Here is a 17,663-nt window from a genome sequence, read left to right as displayed (position 1 = left end):
TTTTTAGCTGCAGGCTGGAGCCCGGGTCACCTATAGATAAACAGCTTCTTCCCACTTCCACCCTCAAAGCACTGCTTCTTTCTAGTTGGCATTTCTGATTCTCTATCTGATGTCTGGAATCCTTTGCCCACTGTTCCCGAGCCCCATGCTATGTGCTGGCTTCCCCAGGAAGCCTAATGAGGCAGTTGCCATGGTAACTGGGTGACATCCCTGTAGGTGATGCTAATGCCGAGGATCTGGAAACCCCTTGCCTGCTTCTCTCTGTTTGGTAGATTAATAACATTTAAATTAAACGTATTAATTTATTTCATGTCAATTAATTTGTATGTTAAACGGCGTGTCGGCTTCACCTTCCCCTGCCCCCCCCAACACTCATTAATTAACTCCGGCCAAATCAGGAGTGCATCCTAGAAGGTGGCGATCGCTTTTAGCAAACTACAATTATGATACTCTGCTCCCATGTAGAAAATAATCAATGTCAAAATAATTGCTTTTTACAGGCCACAATCAGCTGTCTTGTCAGAGAGTTAACTTATAATTATAGCTGTTTGGACTTTTGAAATAAAAAAACTCGCCAAAATATTGGAAAGACAAGGAGTGACTGTTAATGTAACAGTATGTGACGCATCCATCCATTTTGTTCAATGGCGTCTGTGACTGCCCAGGGCTAGTGATAGGAAAGAACCAGGCATGCCAGGGAGTTCATCTGACCTTCAGTTAGAAGGCAACTTTTGCCTTTCTTTATCCTCTGTCTTTGGTGAGATGGTGGGAAAACTGGTTGCTTCCAAAGAGATTATGTCGCTGGTATCTGCTGCTTACCAGAGAGGTGCCCAGGCTGCTAAACCCCCTGGGAATCTGGCTAGTCTCACTGGAAAAGCTCTGTCCTCACACTCCACAGAGATAGTGAGCACATACTAGCCTCTTTCTCCATACTTTGGGGTACAATTGTTTATGGTAATGATGTGTGTCTAGAAAACCAGATGTCCGTGATCTCTGCCTCGTCTCCAGTCAGCTTGTTTCTTCATTCTAGCGGAAAGTAAAGCTGAGGGGAGGTTAGCAAATGGGCACAGATTTACACACAGGATCCAGCTTGGAGCTTAGCATATCGTGTGTGTCAGGGACCTGCTTATGCATAGCTCGCGGTCCCCTGTGCAGAGAACCTTGTGTTCTTTATGATGGTTAGTGCTAATGGTCAACTTGATGGAATCTAGAATCACCTGGGACAAGGACATGCCTGTGGAAGATGATCTCGGTTAGGGTAGTTGAGGCGGGAAGACATACCCACTGTGGGCAGCCTCATTCCTTGACTGGGATCCTGAAGGATGTAAATGGAGAAAGGGGACTGTGCAGCAGCGTGTATTCACCCTCTCTGCTTCCTGACTGTGGATGTGGCGTGAGCAGCTTCTCCAAGCTCCTGCTGTACTTTTGGGCGATGGGCTAGAATTCACCTCTTCTTCCTTAAGTTGCTTTTTGGGGGGTATTTTTATTTTATAACAGCAACCGGAAAAGAAAGCAAAACAGTTCATGTGCTTAGACGGGTTCTGTCATTACTCTTCACTCTCTGCTCCGGCAGCTAGCCGGCTAGTTATGAACAAAGTGATTCTTACATCTGCCTCTGTTGCAGGACTGTGGTAATGGTGGGCAGAGCCAGAGGACTCGCCACCTCCAGCCCCCACTGGCTTGGGACTGAAACATGACCAGCCCCCTTTATCTTTTGGATTTTTACAGGTATCTCAGACCAAAACAGACTCCACATTTCTGCTGCTGACAAGAGGAGAGCCCTTGGCACTAGATAAAGACTTTTTCTTCCAAACCCAAAATGCCCTGTTTAAAAGTCAGCACCTGAGCTGGGGAGGGAAGCTGGGGAACTAAAGTGCTTGCCTTGAAAGCAGGAGGGCCTGAGTTTGATCCCCAGAACCCATGTAAAAAAACCTGAGAGTGAGAGTGTGAGAGTGCAGACTAGTTAAACAATTATGTATGTATGCATGCATCCATCCATCCATCCATCCATCCATCTATCTATCTATCTATCTATCTATCTATCATCTATCTATCTATCTATCTATCTATCTATCTATCTATCTATCTATCTATCTATCTATCATCGGTGTGTGCGTGCGTGCGTGCGTGCGTGCGTGTGTGTGTGTGTGTGTGTGTGTGTGTGTGTGTGTGTGTGTATGCTTGTGCCTGCAGCTATCCACAGAGTCTAAAAGGTGCTATATCTCCTGGAGCTGGAGTTACAGGTAGTCTTGAGCCATTTGATGTGGGTGGCTGGGATCTGAACTCAGGTCCTTTTAGAAGAGCATCAAAGGTGGTATACATTTTTAATTTCAGTGCTGGCAGATAGAGTCAGGAGGATATTCCCTGGATGGCTAGCATCAGCCTGTTAGGTAAGTTCCGGGCCAATAAGAGACCCCCTTCTTAAAAAAACAAGGCAGCCAGCATCTGAGGGATGACAGCCGAAGCTGCCCTCTGACCTCTACATATATGTATACACATGTTCATGTGCACTGGTACATCCACACACACACAAAAACATGCAAACACACACACACACACCCACACACACACACACCACACACACTAGTTCCTGTCCATGGTTTCCAGAGCTCTGCCTTGGAATGGCAAAGAGGGAAAATAAAAACAACACACATAAACAGACCGGTCACCTAATTTTCCTTGAGTTATCACAGCTTCCCACCCTGCTTGGACAGATGGAAGTTTATGGACAGACGAAAGCGTCAGGACTCCACAAGTTACTAAGGATTTAAGAACAGGTGTTAAAACAAAATGACTTTGTAAGTCTAGCCAGTCTGAGGGGGAACAAGCCACATTACAGGTGCAGGCAAAGGAAATTTACAATCCCCTTTACCCAGCAGCTATGTCTCTTGACCTAGCAACTGGCACAAGGTGAGCATTTGATGAGTGTTTATTCTAAGTTCCCGAATTTCTTTATGTCTTTAAACAAATCTCTAATCTATTTTATGACCACCGTTTCTCTTGATGATAGACACAGTTTACCGTCCTGCTTCTGAGGTAGACCACAGCATGTCAAGACACCATTGCATAGCTTGCAGCATCCAGTACATGTGTCACGCCATAGAGTTGATATTTGAAAGACATAATTCCTAGTCTTTGTGCTCACTGGGCACTCAGGCCACCAGATTGGACCCTGATGGGTGTTTTCAAACAGTGACAACATTCAAGACAAGATGGCTCAGTGGGTACAGGTAGCCATTGCCAAGCCTGACAACCTGAGTTTGAACCTCAGGAGAAAACCAAGTCTCGAAATTTGCCCTCCAACTTCCACACATGTATCTCGGCACACTCATGCTGGTACACCCCCCCTACTACTCATACTTCCACATAAATGAAATAAAAGTGTAAAAAAATACTGAAGGGGGACTGACTTCCATAGGCACTGTATTCATGTAGTTCTATGTAAATGGTTGAGTAGTAGCCCAGGCAGGATTCCCAGAACAAATAATTTCTGTCTTCTTCCCTCATCGCGAGGATTCATGAGCTAATTCCTACAGAGTAGCTTGCCACGTTGAAGAAGGATGCTTCTCGGGGACATGGCTGGCAACCACTACCGAGGTAACTCATTGTCTCGTGGAGACAGAGAACAGGGCTCTTTGGTCCAGAAGCCCTCGGGGGGAAGATGTTGCTTCAGTCTCGCCTCTTTATCAAGGAAAATGAAAAGATCCATTTTAGAACGGCTCTGCTCCCTCCCACAAACAAAAGGCAGAGAGCTCCTTTGCACCCCCATTCAGTTCTGTGGCTGCCTAGATCTTTGCCACGGGATTTGAAAATAATGGGAGTTAGGTTGTCATAGCAACACAGCCCATGCCATTGCGCTGACTCGGTGGCTCATTCCTCCATGTTACATTTGTCTTAAGAAATGCTCAAAGTTTCTTGAAGCTCTGCTTCAAGGGTGTGGGAGCTGACAGCCTCATTCTGACAGACAGGCAGCGGGCTCGCCTTCTGGACTGCATTGTGGCGGTGTGAGGAGTGGAGTTGTTGAGTCCCTGCATTTGGGAGAAAAAAATCTAATGAGTCAAATCTTCTTGTTTAACAAAACCGTCTTGGCATCTTACGTCTGCCTGAAGCGTCAGGGCAAACTTTTTGTACCCAAAGTCTGTCCCCAGTTTTTTGTCTTGTTTCACCTATCTGGCTGTCTTTGATACTCTGCTCTCCCCTTCTGCTGCTTTTCCTGGGGTCACTGACTCTTCTTCAGCTTCTGCTCTCCCGTCTGTGTGATGGTCACCAAGTCCTCTTGTTTCTGTAACCGTAAATAATGGTCACTGCATACAGCTATGTGTTGTTGGACATGCTTCCAAATCCACAAGTTAACAGGTTAAGCATCAATGTCACCCCAGGGACACTATAGTAGTCTTGTATCTTTGGTGTATAGACCAGGAAACCAAGGCATAGCGGTCAGGTGACTTGATCAAGGTCACATGAGTAGAGACAGCAATTAGGGTTCAAATTCAAGCTGGCTGACCCAGAACCTATCTCATCTTTACTGGTCTATAGAACATTCCAGCCCTGATCACCTCACCCAAGAACCCTCAACTGTCAAATTGAAATCAGCCCATGGTGGGCATGCGCGACTCTAGGCCACTTCAATTCCATCTGTACACAGAGAAGCTGTACATTTCTATCCATGGATGCCCCTGTCTCTCATCCAGCCTCAGAGCCTGTGCTGCCCCTTGTGCTTTCAGGGGCATACACTGGCTCCCTAACACATCCAGAACATGGCTGGGCTCCCGCCTTTGCCTACAACACTGTTGGAACTGAAGGCTAGTGGGACTGATGTCCGTAAAGGTGAGAACTGATGATGATGCCTAAGCTGCCACCGACTGCCTGATGCACAGCAGGGACCATCTCATGGGATCGTGTGTGTGTGTGTGTGTGTGTGTGTGTGTGTGTGTGTGTGTGTGCGCGCACACACACACGTACATGTGTAACACTAGAAACAGCTTCAGGTGTCATTCCTCAAGAGCTGTCCACCTTGCTTTTGAGACTGGATTTCTCACTGGGACCTGGGGCTCACTGATTAAGCCAGGCTAGCTGGCCAGTGAGCCCCAGGGATCCTCCTGTCTCCATCTCCCTAGCTCTGGGATTACAAATGCATGCTGCCACAATGAGCTATTTTTAATACATGTTCTTGGGGTAGAACTCATGCTTACATGGTGAGCATTTTACTTGCCGAGCTATCCCCCTAAGGTCAGCTTTTGATCAGAATAAGAGTGAGAGCTGACATTTTCTATGAGTAGACGGAGAGAGTCTGATGGGTCTCAGGGATTATCTCATGGAATCCTCCAATGCTCCCTAAGAAAAGGGCATTGTGACCTTGGACTGCACAGGCTTGACTCCTAAGCCACCCCTTGGCTGCCTGTGTCCCAGGCGCATGCAGCACTCTGCAGTCAAGGGTCATGCTGTACTCCCCCCCCCGCTCCCCTCTCCCCCTCCCCACTTCCCCAGCCTCATCTTTAGCCTCTGTCCTACTTCTGTTTTTGCCTCTGCCTAACACTACCTGGCACATATAAATGTTGAATGACTGGAAGGACTTCACAAGAGACCCCACATTATTCAGAAGACATTGTCGCTGCTGTTGTGGCAGGGAAGAGACGAGCTATATGAAACAGGACAAAGTCAGCAGAGAAGCCACTGATGGCCTGACAACAGCCGGGTGTGGGAGGAGGAAGAGGGATGGGTGGGCAGGGACAGCATGTGAGAATCGCAGGTAATGCATGGATTTATTGCCAGCCTACCAGGTGGAAGGAGAGCGGCTGTGTCAGAGTTAGGCCAGGAGGCTTGGGCCAGCCCCAGCCCTGGAGTGTCCGTGGAAGCGTCTAGAGGCAAGGCAGGCGTGAGTGCTGGGGACTTGCTTTCTTGTCCACTCACATTCTGAGTTGCAGCCATTCATCCAGGTGACAAGACTCTAAGGCAGCCTATGGCAAAACCTTGCTGAAGAAGGTGGCTTCACCCTGAACTGTGCAGAGATGCTTGGAGGTGGCCTGATGCAGAGGGATGCCTGCTTGTGTCACCTCATCCTGCCCCTTCTTTGTAGTGAGGTAAAAAATGCAGTTCTCAGAGGTCCAGTTCACCGGCTCAACGGCCACCGGGAGACTTCCGGAAGCCCATGCCGAGTGAAGGGAGTGGAGTTGAATTTGACTTGGCAGATTTCGCCTATCTTCTCTTCTCACACACAGAGGAGGGAGCTGCAAAATTTATAAAGTCGAAGCAAGCTGAGAAACTACATTTGGCTCTCTCTTGACCTTCCCCTCAGCCAAGCTGCGTGACGGTGCTGCCTTCTAGGCCAGACAGGACCATCTAAGATCCGAAGGCATTTTTAAAATCTCTTGCCTGGAAGAAGGACAAGCAGGTCTGTTGATTTTGATTCTGCATCTTTGATCCCTGAATCACCGTCCCTGGGACACCATCTGACTGTGGCTCTACTCCCGGAGTAGTAGACAGAGGCTCCTTTGGGTATTGATTTTATCAGTCAGTCTGCGGCAGGTGGCTGAGTGTATATCACAAAGCTAAACCTGGATCCCAGTGCTGAAGGAGAAACACTCATGCCCCTAGGCCACTCTGGATATAGGAAGAGACCAGTGATGTTTTCTCTTAGCTAATCTTTCAAATTTTCCTCCGCCGCCACCCCCCGAGTCTTTGAAAGGGCTTTTCCAGAGTCCCCAGGAGACAATCTCCAGCATGGCTGCTCACAAGAGAATACAGGTTAAGTGTTGAATAGGTTAATTCCAATATGGCACCATTAAGGGAAGTAATTTCTTTCTCATGGAGCTAAATTGGATTAATTATGTTCACGGGGAGCGTGTTTAACAAAGGACGGGATTCAAAGGTGCCAGGTTGGGTCACATGAAGTTTGGTTCTTTGTTTTGCTGCAGAACAAAATGTTTGCCATTTACACCCTGAATGAAGTGGGCCCGGTTTGAACATTCTCAAGGCCATTAGTGTTGGAGGTGAGACTTTGAACATTTGTTTCCTCTAGATGATACATGGAGTACCACAAATGATCACAGGCAAAATTAAAGTGTGCCCAGAGAAGCTGTGGAGATAGAGCCGTGGGTTAAGTGCTGGCCAGGTAAGCCACCAGAACCCCATTAAAGCTAGGTGTGGCAGCACACACCTGGAACCCCAGTACCAAGGAGGCAGAGAGAGGAGGACCCATGGGGCTTGCTGGCTAGCCAGTCTAAGTGAGCTGGAGAGCCGCAGGTTCAGTTAGAGACACTGTGATAGTTTTAGATGCCAACGTGACTCAATCTAGAATCACCGGGAAGAGAGTTTCAGTGAGGGGCTGTCTAGATTGAGTTGGTCTGGGGGTTATCTATCTGCATGAGATTATGTTGTCTGCCTGGATTAACGAGAGAAGACCCAGCCTGAAAGTGGGTGACACCACTTTGGAGCCAGACTTTGGAGCCAGACTGTCTGAGTACTAAGCGCACATGCTCTCACTTTCTGCTCTTGAGTGTGGATGTGATGTCTCCGTTTCCCTGATTTCCCTGAAATGATGCACTGCACCCTGGAGGTGTGAGCTAAAATATAGCCCTCCTCTTCCCCCTTGCATAGAGTTGAGTGTTAGACGAGGCGCTTTTCTTTTTAAATGACAGCCACAGATCCAGAACCTTGACAGACCCTGTTTCAAAAAATTAGAGAGCAACTGAGGAAGAAGACATTTAACATCCGGCCCTGACCGGATGCATAGACTGCATAGACACATAAAGAAGAAAACAGCCAGAATATAGCCCTGGCCTACCTATGCATAGACAGACAGGGAGAAACACACTACGAAACATAGACATATATATATGTGTGTACACACACACACACACACACACACACACACACATCACAGCACAGACACACATATACACAATACACATAGACACAGACACACCACACACAGACACACACACACACACCACTCACAGGTGAGGACAGATGGCTCATAGGTACACTTAGCACCAGATCAGAAGGCATAGTGAGGTCAGTCCACGGATGAGATGTTGGCCTAATCCTGGGAATTAAGGGAGGAGGCAGGCTCCTAGGACTTTCTTCACTCAGATACGATGGAGGTGGTCATTCCTGAAGGTAACTGGACCTTCAGAGCAAACGGATGGCACTTAGGGGCAGGTGAGAGTGATGGGGAGGGCCCTGAGCTCCAAGCCCAGGGATGAGTGGCAAAGCGAGCCCCTTATTATGTTTCTAGGTGAGAGAAGCCAAGGACCCAGCAGCTTCACGCCTGGCATGCCCTTTTCCTGGCACAAGGCAGCTTCTCCTTATTCTGCAGTGATATCAGGAGTCAGAATCACCGTCCATTCTGATCACAGCAGCACATAATCTGATGGAAGGAGCTGGCAGGCAACAAGACAGCTGGGCTGCAATGAATGAGACAGGCTGTGGCTTCAAGGTGAGCCTGTGTCATGCCTGGAGCCTACAGACTATTTGAAGATGTGCTGTCTCCTTAAGAGCAAAGGAGTGTGGTTTTTATAATGCAGGAAATCACAAGGGGCTCCCAGAGGGAGGAGTGAATGCTCCACTACTCCTTGGGTGGCCCCAGTAGTAAGCGATGCCCTCTCCGCCCAAGCAAGGATGCATTTGGGTGAATGAAACCTCTTCCTGTTCTCCCAGGCCCCTGGGGACCCTCCAAGTCACTTGTTACCATGGTTAGAATTCCTGGCATTGTGTCTCCCTATTCTTGTACATCTTTGGGGAACAAAACAACCTCCGTTGTATTTGTTGAAGGATACCACAAAACCATTTCCTGGGAACATCTCTCAGCAGGTTCAGCTTTGGGTATCTGAGGTTAACTTTGGCTGGGGGTGGTTCTCCCAGAGTCTGGAAAAGGCTTCCTAGAGGGATTCTTTGGTGGGTTGGGAAGCATGAAGAGATGTTTCCTAGGCACATCGTAGACACCAGGAGTATCCCTCGCAAAGCTAACAATAGATATGGAAGAGAACAGACACAGAGGTGGAATTGTGAGAGAGGGGCTGGGAGCAGAAGAAGCTGAGATGGAGACAGGCTTGCGTGTTAATTGGCATGGCCTCAGAAGCAAGACGCGGGAGGTCTTCAGTGGTTCAGGGAGGCTAAGACTTGCATTAGGAGAAACAAGGCCTGCTCCGGAGGCCACAGCATGCAGCTGCTGACAGCTTTAATTTAGGCAGCTGGTGAGGGGTACCTCTTCACATTCTGCCCACATTCATAATTGTATTGATATTCCATGCACAGATGAGTGTTCATTCTTGTTTGTTTTTTCTTTTATTTTTCACACTAGCAAAAAATCTACATGATAGACTCTTTAAGAGAAAATTAGACACGCTGTAGAAAGCACAGTAAAAGAGATGTTTGAGTGATCTAGGCCCCCATCCTTCAGAGGTAAATAGTGGTTGTTTCTGGAGTCCACTTTTATCATACATCTAGATTCTAAACAACAAATGAGATTAGAAACTATAGGTCATTTTAAAACCTCCCCCCCCATCAATACGATCAGAAACTTTTCATCACACCCCTACGATCAGAAGCTTTTCATCACACTCCTACTATCAGAAATTTTGGTCACACCCCTGCGATCAGAAACTTTTCGTCACACTCCTACATCCTTGGCCGTGGTCCTACTTTGAATGACTATGTGGTAGGCCTTTGTTAAAACAGAGGGGACATGCATTTGTCCAGGTGGCTATTTTTAGACCTTCAGCTTACAGGAATGCCTGCCATCTCTGCCTCTCCCGCCTCTCCCTCCTCTCCTGCCTCTACCGCCTCTCCTGCCTCTCCCACCTCATCCAAATCAATCCCCTGCTGGTGCCCAGACCATAGAGAAGTCACCATACTGCCTCTTGTCCACAGCTATTTTGTGTTCTGTTCTATCCTAACTCTGCCCATTGGTCAGTGAGGGGCTACAGACAAAATTTGGAGTTTCTGAGACCTGTGCTACATATCCTAGATGCTGAAGCAGTGGCCACAGCTTGGCTAGAGAGAAGGAAAACCCATCGACGTACGAGTGTTCCTTCCTCTCCACGAGCTCCTTCCAACCAGAAGCAAGCCACCAGCTTGCAGTGGTAAACACGACTTGTTGGCAGCCTGGCCTGAGACAAGCCACTGACATTGTAGATAAATGAGGACTAGTGAAGCTGTTCCCGTCTCCCATCTGGGTAGCTGAGTTGGGTTTCCATTTGTGCCTGCACCCCGAGGCCTTGGTGAATGGGTCATTGTTACACTGGCAATCAGTTTGTGTGCTCCACTGAACTCACATCCCTGGAGCTGGGAAAGACCACGTGTGCCCTGTGAGGGTACACTCTGAAGTTCTGGGGTCAAGAAACTCACTGCTTAATGAATGACTCAGAAATCCAGCATCTATGTGAGCTGCAGGGAGAAGCCTTCAAAGGAGATCCTATAAGAAGAATGTAGTATGTTCATCCGTTCTTTCATGCATTTTCCATTCATCTATCTATATACCCATCCTCTAGTACATATTTCCACAAATCTACTGATCTATCATTCATCTATCTGTCTACCAACCCATTCTTTGGTCTACCTATATATCCACCCACCCATCTTTCTCTCCTCCATCCACTCATCCACCTTCCTGCTCACCTATCTATGTACCCACTTACTCATCTAGTTCATCTAGGTATATACCTAGTCATCTACCCAGCCACCTGCCCATTTATCCACTATGTACCCATCTGACCTCTGCCTACCTTCCTACTCATTTATCCACCTGTCCACATATCAGCCCATTCATCTATCTATCCACCCCCTTCATATGTCTATACCATCTACCCACATTCTCATCTTCCATCATCCATCCATCCATCCATCCATCCATCCATCCATCCATTTACTCATCAATCCACTCATCTATTTATCTATCTATGCATCCATCCACCTACCCACAAATCCATCCACCCATTTATCCACCCACCTTCCTATCTATCTATCTATCTATCTATCTATCTATCTATCTATCTATCTATCTATCTGTCTATCTACCTATCCACTCAACAATCCAGTTATCCATTCATCTACCTACTTATCCATCCATCCATCCATCCATCCATCCATCCATCCATCCATTGATTCATCCATATACACAGACATACACTTGTTCATCTAGCCATCTAGGTACTTATGCATTCATTTAATAGATGTATTTGGCACTTATTATATGCAGACTATCTTAGGCACTTAGGACACTCAGTGAATAGCAGTGACAAAAATCCTCGATCGTGAAACTTATCCCTAGCAAGGAGAATCAGGCAACACACTGTGAATGCAGTAAATAAGTTACATAGTATTTAGAAGATGTTAAGGGGCAAGGGCAAAAGCAGAGGAGGGATGGAAGGCTGCAGGTTAGAGTAGAGGGAATGCAATGGTTAACTTCTGTATACCATGACTGGGTTTAGAGTCACTATGGCAACGCACTCTGGGTGTTATATTATGAAGATGTTGGCATGCTTAATTGAAGTGGAAAGATTCATCCTGATTGTGGCAGCCCTGCAGATGCAGGTGGTAGTTCCTTGATGAATAAAAAAGAGAGAAGCCTCCTGAAGGTCAGCTTTCACCTCTCTCTGTCCCCTGACTGTGGCGTGACCAGCTGCCTCATGTTCCTGCTCTCTTCCCCTCCCCCAGTTCCTCAAACTGAAGCAAACCAAACTCAGTGTGACCAGAAATGAACACAATGTGGTTGTGTCTTAGGCAGATGGGCAAAGGCAAACAACATAGAGAAGTCAATTCATGAATTCTGGGATGGGGAAGTGAAGGAGTGGCCGTGTGGATATTTGTGGAGAGAGAATGTCAGGTGAGGACTCTCAGGGAGAACGTCTGACTATTTAAGGAAGAGTACTTGGGCTAGGTGACCTCAACCACGTTACCTATGGGAACCACAAAGATGCCAAGGTACAAGGACAAGACTCAGGTCATCCCACACTCTCAAAATACCTTTTTGCAACTGGGTCATGAGAATGGTATGTTGAGTGCTGAATGCCCATTCTAGATACCAGCACCTTCATCCCTGGGTTCCACCAAAGAGTTAGGAGGGTGGTCCAGCTGCAGCAGGGACCAGGAATCTATAGTAGGAAGCAACGTATGGTAAAGGTGGTGCTGTGAATGTCACAAGTAGATTTGGGTTCAAATCTCCTTCACTCATATTAACAAAATGTTCAGCATCTCAAAACCTTGGCTTTATTGTCTGTGGAAGAGAGGGCCACTTGAGAATAGCATGAATTGCAGGAGGGGAGCTCCCTTGTCATCAGATGGGATGGAGAGCTTCGGGGTCTGGGGCTAGACCATTTGGGTTTTCCTTTCTTACATCTGCTCGCTGATCTCACTCAAGCTACCTAGAGTACAGAAAAGGCAACACCAGCTCATACAAGAATTGGGTGGGAGCTAGCAAGGTGCCAAGTGTCATTGTCTGTGTCACTGTTACAGAGAAGGCTTTGAGTTCAGTTCAGAGCTGGCCCTGGTATCTAGCAATGCAAGATGGGCCACCAAACCTAGTAACAGCCTTGAGTGACAGCTGAACACTCTTTGCTGAAAGTCACCCAGGGACTCGAATGGCAAATAGCTTCCACCCTCAGGTCTTAAAGTCAAACTATTATTCACACAGTATGGCCCAGCATCAGTTGCCACATATGCATTTGGCTAATTGATTAATGTTAACTTCCATACATTTTCTTAATTGATACAAACAGCCTTGTATTATTGTATCCTTGGAGATTCTTAACAAACCTTCACACCAGTGCATTCAGCAGGCCGGGCGACCTTTCCATCCCTCTTCTCCACAGGGGACTGGAGTGCAGATAACCGTGGATTATCTAGATTTTTCTACATTGTGGTGCATGCCTGTTTCCAATCAATTGGGATAGACAAGCCTGTACTGCAAATTTATTTCAAGATCAAATTGCTGCCAGCCATGCTGATGGTGCGTAATACCTATAAGGCTGGGGATTTTTTTATGTAAACATCTTGTGAATCTTACCTGAGTAATAATAATTTCATCTGCCTGGACCTGGAACAGTAACCCAGTTTCTGGTGGGAGAGGAAAAGACATAAGAGAGAGAAGTGTGTAGGGGGAGGGAAGAGGTAGGGAGGAGGGGAGGGGAGGAGGAGGAAGACAAGGAGGAGGAAGGGAGGGATTGGAGAGGCAGGCAGACAGACAGAAAGACAGAAGTTTTTCCTTTTCTGCTTGCAATGCTTTGAACTGGATAGAGATTTTTGTTTTTACCTAGCTGATGAAGGCTATAAACTTAAACCTGAATCATTTCTACTAAGTAAATGTGCCCCCACTCACCCCACATCACTTATATCTGACCTTTTCAATTTGGAAATAGCTGAGTTGAGAAAAAAAAGCCAGGGTGGAGGGGGTAGAAGGCATGCCAGCCAGAGAGCCTTCCAGCCCCGTTCTGGGTGGCCAGAGGTGTAAGGGAGGGACTCCTTCCAGCAGATTCCAGTGGGCTTAAAAGCGTGGACCAGTTTCCTCAGAAAGCCTTGCTGTTCTCGTTCAGTTTGAATAACACATTCTTCCAACATGTAGGGGAAGGCATGCCATTGAAAATCAACGTGCATCTTTAAAGTATAGGGAAAGAACTAGAGAGAGATGGCCCAGTGGGTAAAGGTGCCTGTTACTAAGACCTATGACTTGAGTTCCATCCTTAGGACCCACATGGCGGAAGAAGAGAATCAATACCCTAAATTTGTCCTCTGATCTCTACATGCCTACCGTGGCAGGTGTAAACACATACACCCACACATACACACACACACACCCTCCACACACTCACTCACACATAGATACACACATGATTAATTAGTATGATGAAAAATAAAGTACAGACAAAAACCACTTTAAGTTTTTGAGATGGTTTTTAATTTTCCATAAAGTTATACACTTCTGGGCTTTGAACATTTGGCAGCTGGGGGAAGACTTCTGTCAGCAGGCAGAGATTGTTCCCTCTGCGCACCTGTCCTGCTCACCCACATCTACTGCCTTTGAATTCTTCCCGCCGCTCCTTCCAGAAAGCTGCGCTTTGGCGACATCCACTGCTTTTCTCTTATGTAGGCAATCGCCTCCGACTTCCCTGGGCTCCACTTTCCCTTCACCCTGTGCTCCCCACAGTCGAATTCTGCATTTTGCTCGAAGTATTGTTGTTTGCATTGTTATTACGGCTATGCAAATATTGTTTATTGCTAATCTAGGGAGTATGTAATGATTATGCGGCTAAGATTACATTTTCTTTCTGTCCAACTTGCTAATAATAAAATCTTCATGTTCTTGTTCCTGATTTTTTTTTTTTTTTTACATCTTTCTCTTAGTCTTGCCATATTCTCCAAGGCTTTCTAGAATGCCTCTCAATGCAGTTTCCACTCAGCCACACTGTCAGATAATTTACCCAGTCCACTTCTTTCTCCTCCTCTCCTCTATCTCCCACAGCCCTCTCTCTGCCTTGGTCTGGTCCAGTTGCTTTCTAAGCTGCTAAATAGAATTGAACTGGCGATTCCCCTCCATTGATGTAGAATTCCCTGGTGCTAGGTTTCTGGTTTCTCTGACTGAGGCTTTCATTTTCCTCAGTCCTTTGCCTCAGCTGCCCCAGCCCAGCCTTTTGAGATGACCTATAGAGAGTACCTACAGGTGTGACTGTCAAAAGAGCAGCATTATTGATAACTGGACCAGGTGACACACCCAACAGCTTCCGGGTACCCGTGGGAAGACACTGGTCTAGGAGGAAGAGAAACTTACCAGAGTACCTCCTGAGGACAGACTGCTGTGAGCACATACAGGCAAACAGAACTCAAACTGTGTGGGTTCAAGTCCAAGCTCCATCACTGGATGCAGGGAACTGACACCTGTGCCCCTTCCTGATGGATTTGTTCTTAATCTTGAACTCTAGTAGTGTTTGTTCTGGCTCCATCTGAGATGCATGCTTTTACAGTAATTTTTTTGTCTGTTAAGAGACTGTGTCATATGAAAGATAATTCTTTGAGAACCTGTAGCAGGTAGAAGATTCCTGGGGTGAATACCCTAATCAGTGGAAAGTATGAAATTAAATACTATATTTGCAACTCACTTAGAACATTACCTGACGCTTAGAATATTAAAGAGACATTTCCATTTACTGTGAGTGATTAGCTGATAGCAGACCGCAGGTTACCATTCCTGGTCAGTTTTAATCTTCAGTGTGACACAATCTATACTTACACTGTGGCTGTGGGTGTATCTATAAGCATTAATTGGTGTAGGAAGTTTCAGCTCCACGGTGGGCAGCACCATTTCCCTGAACTGTGTAAGTGTGGAGACATCAATCTAAACACAAACCAGCATGCATGCATGCATGTATTCCTTTCTCTACATTCTTGACTGTGGGTATGATGTGACTAGCTGTCTGAAGTTCTTGCTTTGACTTCCGCATAAGGACCTGGACTCATAAGCAGAAATAAACTCTCCTTTCTCCTCCACGGTACTTTTGCCATGGTGGTGGGTTTTGTTGTTGTTGTTGTTGTTTTGTTTTGTTTTTAATCACAGCCACAGAAGTAAAGTAGAACAGGTACTCATGTTCCCTAGCTCCACTCTGATACACTCTGAGGGAGCTCACACAGTGGGATGTGCGTGGATGTGGCCTCACAGAGGTTTCTTATGGAACTTGTCACTTCCAAGTCTTCATTTCTCCTTTCCTGTGTTTCTTACTCACAGATAGGTGTAATCTGAAATGGGGCCTAGACAGGGGATGTCTGTATAGTTTGACTCCATAGGGCGGGGAGTAGGCAAAGGCTATTTGCTGTCATGTCATTCTCTCCAGAGAAGCACTTTTTATATGGCTTCTTGGAAAAGTGCTTTCTGTCGGCTAGTCGGAAATTACCAGCAGTTTGATGAGAAATTTAATAGGAGCCACGGATGGAGAGTTCCCCTAATGATGGCCAAGAAGCTGCAGCATCTGCTGTGGCTTCCTCCAGAATCATCTTCCATCTGACACCCTCTCTCACCAAATGAAAAATTAATTAAAACCTCCCACCCAGATGCAGCCAGAATACACATTCTCGAAGACCCAAGTAGGGACAACTCATCCAAAGGATGTACAGGAAAGGGTGCCCTCGTGATTTTTAGAGCCACATTTATTGTTTCCGATTTAGGCAGGAATATACACACATGTATCTGTTTAATTACCAAAGCAAAGCTAACGTAACAAATAAAGGAGAATGAGAAAGGAACCCCAAGAGTTCACCTGTGTGACCTGAATAGATCACATGTTCCCATGTGTCTGCTGCCTTTGACATGGGGCAGGAGCCATTTCTCATCTTGCTTGGCACTTTGGCTTGCAGAGATCACTGTAGACAGCTGCTCTGGGCAGATGCAGTGGGAAGCCCACAGGCAGCTGCCACACAGTAATTATACTAGACGTTGGATGTATGGAGTGATATATCCATGTCCAGCTGTATTCCTCCTCACCTGCAGTTCCTGAAGCTTCCTGGAAAATGGGATGCTTAGGCTTTGGCATGTCTTAGGGCCGCCTAGCCATAGGACCCATGTTTGTGATTGGCAGCCTTAGGAACCACACTGTTAATTTCTGACTGATGTTAACCACATTGGCCACTTCATCAGGAAATGGAGGAGAAGACCTGAAAGAGATCTTACCATCTTATGGGTTGAACTTGGGCTGGGATTGAGATGTCTGGGTCTTTTGAAGCTAAATCTCTGTCCTTTGGATCTTCTTTGTTTGTCTGCTTGTCTGTCTATCCACCCATCTGCCCATCCATCCATCTATTCACTTATATTTTGTATGTGTATATGTGTTTGCACAGGTTCACATGCATGAGTTCATGTGTGTGTACATGTGTGCATGTGTACATATGTAGTACGTGGGGGCCATTGGACATCCTTGGGTGTCATTTCTCAGTCACTATCTTACTGTTTTCTGAGAAAAGATCTCTCATTGACTTGGAGCTCACCAGTAGGTTATGCTGGCTGACCAATGAGAGTCCCAGAGATCTGCCTGTCTCTGCCTTTTCAGAGCTGGGATTACAAGTACCTGACAGCATGCCAAGCTTTGCATGTGGGGTTTGACTATCAAAATCAGGCCTTTATGCTTGTGTGGCAGGAGTGTCATCGACTGAGCTATCCCCTTAGCAGATGCCTGAAGTTTTATATTTGTTCTGCTAATCAAACTCAGGTCTTCCTGCTTGCATGGCAAGCGCTTTACCCACTGGTCTAGTCTCCCAGCCTTCACCTATCTCTCCTAGTCTCCCAGCCTTCACCTATCTCTCTGTCTTTTAAAAAATGTATTCTTATTTTATGTGTATGGATGTTTTGTCTTCGTGTATGTTTTGCACCATGAACATACCTAGATCCTGTTAAGGCCAGAAGAAGTCATTGAATCCTCTGGAACTGGAGCTAAATATGATTGTGACCTGCCATGTGGATGCTTAGAATTGACCCTGGGTCCTCTGGAAAGGCAGCTGGTGCCATTAGCCACCGAGGAATCTCTCCAGCCCCTCTCCTAGCTTTTGTTTTTAAAGCAGTTCTCATCAGTTTCCAGTGAACAACTCTAGCTAAATGATTCCAGTAGAATCAAAGGCTGATGCTCTTCCCTGTAGCAGCCTGGATCAGGATGGAGTTCTATCAGCTTGTCTCCTGAGCAACTACCACC

At 46.5% G+C, this 17,663-nt stretch overlaps 1 protein-coding gene and 2 long non-coding RNA genes across 5 annotated transcripts in view; 2 read left to right on the top strand and 1 right to left on the bottom strand.

Annotated features, from left to right (window-relative positions):
• LOC116095793 (putative uncharacterized protein C1orf196) overlaps nucleotides 1-17,663 on the top strand; it is a 602,408-nt gene that overhangs the window by 128,423 nt on the left and 456,322 nt on the right. The window lies entirely within an intron of this gene.
• LOC116096977 lies at nucleotides 2,707-5,304 on the bottom strand. Its single transcript, XR_004121172.1, has 2 exons — nucleotides 5,193-5,304; nucleotides 2,707-4,282 (listed from the first exon to the last, which is right to left on the bottom strand). It is a non-coding gene; the product is annotated as an uncharacterized LOC116096977 (long non-coding RNA).
• On the top strand, nucleotides 5,297-11,568 carry LOC116096976. Of its 3 annotated transcripts, none has more exons than XR_004121171.1 (4): nucleotides 5,297-6,080; nucleotides 6,219-6,391; nucleotides 7,019-7,111; nucleotides 8,237-11,568. It is a non-coding gene; the product is annotated as an uncharacterized LOC116096976 (long non-coding RNA). The 3 variants fall into 3 exon arrangements; XR_004121170.1 differs by having other exon boundaries at nucleotides 5,297-6,391; nucleotides 8,237-8,437; nucleotides 9,968-11,568; XR_004121169.1 differs by having other exon boundaries at nucleotides 5,297-6,391.

Source organism: Mastomys coucha, unplaced genomic scaffold (assembly GCF_008632895.1).
Source record: "Mastomys coucha isolate ucsf_1 unplaced genomic scaffold, UCSF_Mcou_1 pScaffold18, whole genome shotgun sequence".
NCBI classification, from domain to species: Eukaryota; Metazoa; Chordata; class Mammalia; order Rodentia; family Muridae; genus Mastomys; species Mastomys coucha.
This window is presented reverse-complemented; position numbering and strand designations above follow the sequence as displayed.